The sequence below is a fragment of the Trichosurus vulpecula genome, chromosome 6, assembly GCF_011100635.1.
Source record: "Trichosurus vulpecula isolate mTriVul1 chromosome 6, mTriVul1.pri, whole genome shotgun sequence".
NCBI lineage: Eukaryota > Metazoa > Chordata > Mammalia > Diprotodontia > Phalangeridae > Trichosurus > Trichosurus vulpecula.
The window spans coordinates 212459992-212466396 of record NC_050578.1 but is presented as its reverse complement, the minus strand read 5'-3'; the positions used below and the strand labels follow the sequence as shown (position 1 = coordinate 212466396).

At 40.5% G+C, this 6405-nt stretch overlaps 1 non-coding gene across 1 annotated transcript; it reads right to left on the bottom strand.

Moving 5' to 3' along the window:
- Positions 1 to 274: 274 nt before the first annotated feature.
- Positions 275 to 377, bottom strand: LOC118855612. Its single transcript, XR_005010781.1, has one exon. It is a non-coding gene; the product is annotated as a U6 spliceosomal RNA (small nuclear RNA).
- Positions 378 to 6405: the final 6028 nt, after the last annotated feature.

Genomic DNA, 6405 nt, shown 5'->3' with positions numbered 1-6405 from the left:
TGTGTGTGTTGTTCTCTTAGCTCTGCTTACTTTGCTCTGCATCAGTTCATATAGATCTTTTCATGCTTCTCTGTATTCATCACACCCATCACTTCTTACAGCACAGTAATACTCCATTACATTCATGTACCACAATTTGTTTAGCCATTCCGCGATTGAGGGACATCTGATTTGTTTCCAATTCTTAGCCACCACAAAAGGTGCTGTTATGAATATTTTGGAGCTTTATGAATATTTTGGGACTTTATTCCTACCAATGGCTTCCTTGAGATATAAAAATATGGAACACTTCCTTACTCTGTGTGTTGTCCTTGTACAGGGGCCATGCTAATCTTCTCTGTGTCCTTCCAATTTTAGTATATGTGCTGCCAAAGCAAGCATGGTCAACTTCTAAGGTGAGATCACAGTCTTACAGAGTTACTGGATATTAGAATTTGGAGGAACCTTGGTGATCATCTACTCGAATCTCCTCACTTTACCAGGGAGGAAACTGAAGCCCAGAGAAGGGAAATGACATGTTCAAAGTCACATAGGTCATAAGGAGTAGAGGCAGGATTCAAACCCAGATTCTTTGACTCTGGACTCCACTGCTCTATCCACTACACCAGGAGATTCTGACTTTCTTTCTGCCCGGTGGCCAAGAACTAACCTCCCATCTGAGACTTACCCTGCTATAACACGTGGAGAAACTGTGTGTGTGTGTGTGTGTGTGTGTGTGTGTGTGTATGTGTGGTCCTTATTTCTCGAAGAGGACCATGACATCAGGAAGATGATGACATGACTTGCAATTGACTTTGATTTGAGTGAGGGAGGGCTGCGCAAAGTCACCAGTCTCACTTTCTCCTCCCAAGAAGAGACATCCTATTATCTGAAAGTCATGCTCCTGAAGCAGACAGATTGGGAAATCTAGAGAGGAGACCTACCACGTGCCTCTTCCCTTTTTGCCTCTGGTTCCAGCGGGCATGTTCCATCAGCAGCAGGTACCTGTGCTCTTCAGCCAGGGGAACCCACCTTGGTTGACCCACCTCTAGTCATTATCGTTGATGGGCTAATTAAAGCCAGGGTTGGCCCAGCAGCAGCCGAATGACTCATCCCCCTTCCCCAACCCCCACCAATTCATTATAGTTGGTACAACTGAATCCCCCAAATACATTTCACCATGAACTTTACACAGCCAGTTTTGAAAGTGGGTATAACCTGATGGAAATTGAATCAACATGTTTTGGCTCATTCGTCCTAACATAAACCCTCAAATGTTGCTCGTCAGGGATGATTCAATACTCCAGGCTTTCAAAAAGCTATTGAGTGCTTCCCGATTCCAGCCCTCAAGCACGTTCTGCACTGGGCAAACAAGAGCCATCATGTTCCAAACAGACCCATGAGTGTCTAAGTGAGACCAACAAGTCTTTCTCTTAGCAATTAAAGCTTACCTTGGTCTTCATCAAATTAGAACCGAATACAGAGATTGTCATAGGATTGAGTACGGGGAGGGCTCTTAGAAATCCTTCAGGTCAACCTCCTCATTTATTTTACAGACGGGGTGGGAACTGAGAGCAACAGAGAAGTTTATTGAATCACAGGACCATAGACTTGGAGCCAGGAAGAAGCCCTGGAGTACAGCTTCTCCGTTTTACAAATGAAGAAACTGAGGCACAGAGCAATGAGATGATGAGGTGGCACATGAGCTCATTTCTTCCTGATTCCGGGTCTACCTCTCTGTCCACTCTTCCTCGATAGTTCAACCCTCTCATTTGACAGATGAAGAAACTGAGGCCCTCTAGTCATTAAGTGAGTTTCCCAGGGGCACACAGGTAATAAGCATCAGGGTCAGGATTAGAACCCAGAGCCTCTCTAGTTTATTTTCTCCTCATTCTGCCTTTATAACAGGCTGATGCATCATCAGTTCATACCAGAGGAAGGCTCCACCCTCTGTTTTTAGGGAGAAGAGGACACAGAAAAAGGTTTGCTTGATTCATTCATTTGTTCATTCATCCAGAGAAACAATGTGATTTAATAGAAAAAGCAGAGTATTCAGATTCAGAAGATTCAAGTTCAAGGCCTGGCTTCTGTACTTTCTAGTTGTGTGTGACTATAAGCAAGGAAATTAATTTGTCTTGTCTATAAAAAGGGGTTATTAATTAACATATAGACAATTGGTAGTATTAATAGCTTTTTAATATTAATTAATATCACTAGGTAATTAACATTACTAAGTGATTAATTAATATTCATAGGTAATATTAGTTACCTCACAGAGTTGTAGTGAGGGCCATGGAAATATGAGATAATACTTAGTAAATTGAGCACCTACTACGTGCAGAAAGCACTGTTTGGGGCAATGTGGGATACAAGGTTCAGAAAAGACACAGTTTATGGCCTTATGGAAGGAACTTACAGGGAGGGGAATGAGAAATTAACACAGAAAATTTAATACACATTATTGCATGATGAGAATATCAGAAGTTAAAAGGAGAGGGCAATCCCTACAAAAGATGGATAGGAATTTGACAGGTGAAGAGGAGGAGGGAAGATATTCAGGCCTAGGAAACAGCATGAGCAAAGGCATGAGGGCAGGAGAGCCTTGGTATATCAGAGGCACAGAGTTGTTGGGATTAACAGTTTAACAAAAATATTTGATTCCTTCTCTCGAGGGCCAACTTCCCTGCTGCAGCATTCTGTCTCTGATCCATGTGCCAAGGGAGGTTTGGGAAAAGTCATCCTCTCTGATGTAACCTCAAAGGATAATTCCCCACCCCCCCAATTTTTTATTTCATTATTTTGGTGATTCTGAATTTGACAAACACTAATGAACATGAACATTTACATACACAAATAAGAACAGGAAAACAGAGTTGTGCATGAAATCACAAATATCTATTCTGCACAGCTTGTATTTTTAAAAAGTATATGATCAATTCAACACATTAGTTTCAAAGTTGTCCTGCTTACTTTTGTTTCCCTTCTGTCTGTACTCTTCTGTGCATTTTTTCAAGTGCCTCAATGACCTTTTTTCTCATTTTCTTTTTTTTTGGCATCACCACCACTAGTCTCCCTTTCCTCCCCAATGCCCCTCCCCCATTAAAAAAAACCCTCAACCATTCCCTTCTAACAAATAAACACTGTCAACTAAAACAAATCCACACACACACTGTGGCAATATTTGAAAACACATGTCTCATTCTTCATGTCTAGTCCATCATGTCTAGTCTCTTTCAGAAGGTGGGTAGCGTTAGTCCTTTGGAGGTGTGGCTGATCATCGTATTGATCATGGTTCTTCAGTTTTTCAAAGCTGTTTTTCTTTACAGTGGCACGGTGGAAGTTCTTGTTCTTCATTTATTATAACTGTGTGAATCCTCATGCTTCAAGTGTGTTTATTATAAATCACATATTATTGGATTCTATTGTCTAATTCACTCTGCTATCCTCTGATATTTCATAGGTGAGTTCATTCCATTTACATTTGTGGATATGATTGTTAATTCTGTATTTTCCTCCATTGTATCTTCTTATATATTTTCTTCTCTCTGACTCTCCCCAAATCCTGCTTTACAGAAAAAGGATGATGAAAGAGAAGAAATGTGATCTGTACAAGTGATGTCTAATTGAAATGATCTCTTCAATACCGGTGTTCTACCTCTGTTCCTATTGTCCAATCACTGGTTCTTACCTTTTATTTCCCTTTAATTATCCCTTTATGATCCACCTTTTGAAGCTGGTCTCTTTTGCTTGTGACTATTCCCTCCTCAACTCTACCATCACCCTGAAACTCCTCCCTCTCTCTCCCCACTTCTTTCACTGTTGAATTCAGTGCATTTTTACACCATACTTAGTCTTAGTAAACACACACACATATGATATGTATGGATATATATGTTCAATACTCCTTTGTCTGGTTCAGAGCGAGGTTCATATGATGCCTCCTCCCCTCACCCCTGTTCATATAGTCTTCTTCTCAAGCACACTTGTTATGAGAAATCATAAGTTCCACCCCCCTCTTTCTCATTTCTTTTTTTAAGTGTATTTCTTTCCCTCACCCTTTTTCCCCTTTCTTAAGACCATCAAAATAGCACAAAACCACCCCAACTTCTCTGTTTTACATAACTCCCTGAGACCCTTGAAAACATTGGAATTCTGAAGAGACACTTGAATCTTGTTTCCCATTAGAATGGAAACACTATTTAAAGAGTTCTGGAATGAGCAGTTAAGAGATGATAGGAAAGAGGCATACAGTCTTCAGTCAAAAATGATCACTTGTCAGGTTTGCTGTAGAGGGGGTTCTTTTTTCTCTGTGGTTTGGACCAAGAGAGCCCCTGAGATCCAGAGTTCCTGTGATAATTCTAGTATTTGCTTTAGTAAAAATGTGGCCATTGGAGGATCGGGATTCCTTTTCTCCCATACTGTGTTGCAACCACTAGGTAAGAGCAGATGGGAGAAAGTGAGCCTACAATTCAGCACATGCCAGCAGCAGGGATTGTGCCAAATGGGCAAAGCTTAGGTCACCTACCATCATGCACACCAAGGATGTAGGAGCCCCAAATGGAAGGGTGCTACTGAATTGACATTTGGAATCATAATGGATTATAGATTTTTAAATTGACACTCTAAACTTTTTTACTTTTGTTTGAAAAGTTTCAGAGAAATAAAGTTTTGCTTTCTACTAAAAAACGAAAGGATGTACACACTTCATTATTGTAGAGCATCTTCCAATTGCTCAACTGTATTTACCTTTCTCCTGTGTTTGCATTTCAAAATTTCTACCTAGATCTGGTCTTTTTGCCAGGAATGCTTGAAAGTCTATTTCATTAAAAATCCTGTAAGGTTACGCTTAGTCCTGAAGAACAAATTATTCTAAGTTGTAAGTCTTTATCTTTTGCTTTTTGGAATAATGTTTTGCAAGTTTTTATCTTCATAAATTGTAGAACCTGTTAAGTCTTGTGCAATCCTAAAGGTGGTCACCTGGCAGATGAATTTTATAGCTACTTGAAGTACTTTTAGTTTGAGCCATTGATTCTTAAATGATATCTCCTGGACTTCTTTTTCAGGAAAGAGTGTTTTTGATGGCAAATGCCTAACCTTTTCTTTTCTTTTTCCAATCTTTTGAGTTTGTTCTAGTATTTCTTATTGCCTTATGGAGTCATTAAATTCTGTTTACTCCCTTCTAATTTTTAGGGAGCCTATTACTTAGTGGAGATTTCTCAACTTCTCTTCTAAGCTATTTTTTCTTCTTTCAATTCTTTCCTCCAGAGCTCACTCCAAGCTTCCTGTCCTTTGGTATAAACCACTAGATGCTTCAGATGCCCTTTAAAGGGTCTTGAAAATTTCTGGTTTTCAGTATGGTTAAGTATGTCCCCAAACACCCCGAACAGTTTCTATTAGTAATGAGAGTATGGGTCTTCAGGCTCTGATCTACGTGACTGGTGGTGTCCTTACATCCATTTCTAATTCTTACTTTTGCCTAGATGGCTTCTACTGCTCACTCTTTCCTCAGTCCTTCCAAACCCCACCTAGCTTTCAAGGCCCAGCTGCTCCAGAAAGTTTTTCTTAGAGGAGAAACCCCAGCTGAATATTTCCTTCCCTGAGCTCCTAGAGCCCTTGGGTACTCATTGGGTATTTATCACCCACAACAGCACCCTGAAGGAGTAGAAAGAGCTCAGGAAATAGAATCAAACTTGAATTCTCTTTGGCTTTTTACTGACTGTGTTACTTTGGGAAAATCTGCTTATCTTTTGGGTTTCTGATTTGTAAAATGGGAATAATTAAAGTTACACTATTTACCTCACAGGCCTCTTATGAACACAACTGGAGATAAGGTAAATTAAGTGCTTTGTAAATCTTAGGAACAAATAAGTCACAATACTTAAAGAAATTAACTCTGACCACTTATTGGAAGGACAAATACTGAAGCTGAAGCCATGTAATGAGAAGACAGGACTCACTGGAAAAGATCCTGATTTTGGGAAAGATTGAAGGCAAAAGGGGAATAGGACAGCAGAGGATGAGATGGATAGATAGAGTCATGGAAGCCATAAACATGAGCTTGGACAGACTTTGAGAGACAGTGGAGGATGGAAGAGCCAGGAGGTCTGGGGTCCATGGGGTCACAAAGAACTGGATCACTGAATGACGAAACAACAACAAACTTCATTAATGTGAGCTACCTGATATTGTTATCAAGCTTTTCATGTGTAAATCTCATCTCGCCCATCAGACAGTGAGCTCCCTAAGAGGAAGACCAAGGTCTGCTCCTCACCTATCTCCCCAGACTGTGAGCTCCCTGAAGGCAGAGTCACATCTTCCACTTCAAGTGGCTCCTCCAGTTCCCCGTGGGTCCTGACATGCTATCCCTGGGTATTCTGGATCTGGGTCTTTTCAGAGACTCTTGCGTGCTCTAAAGATTCTGTTGCC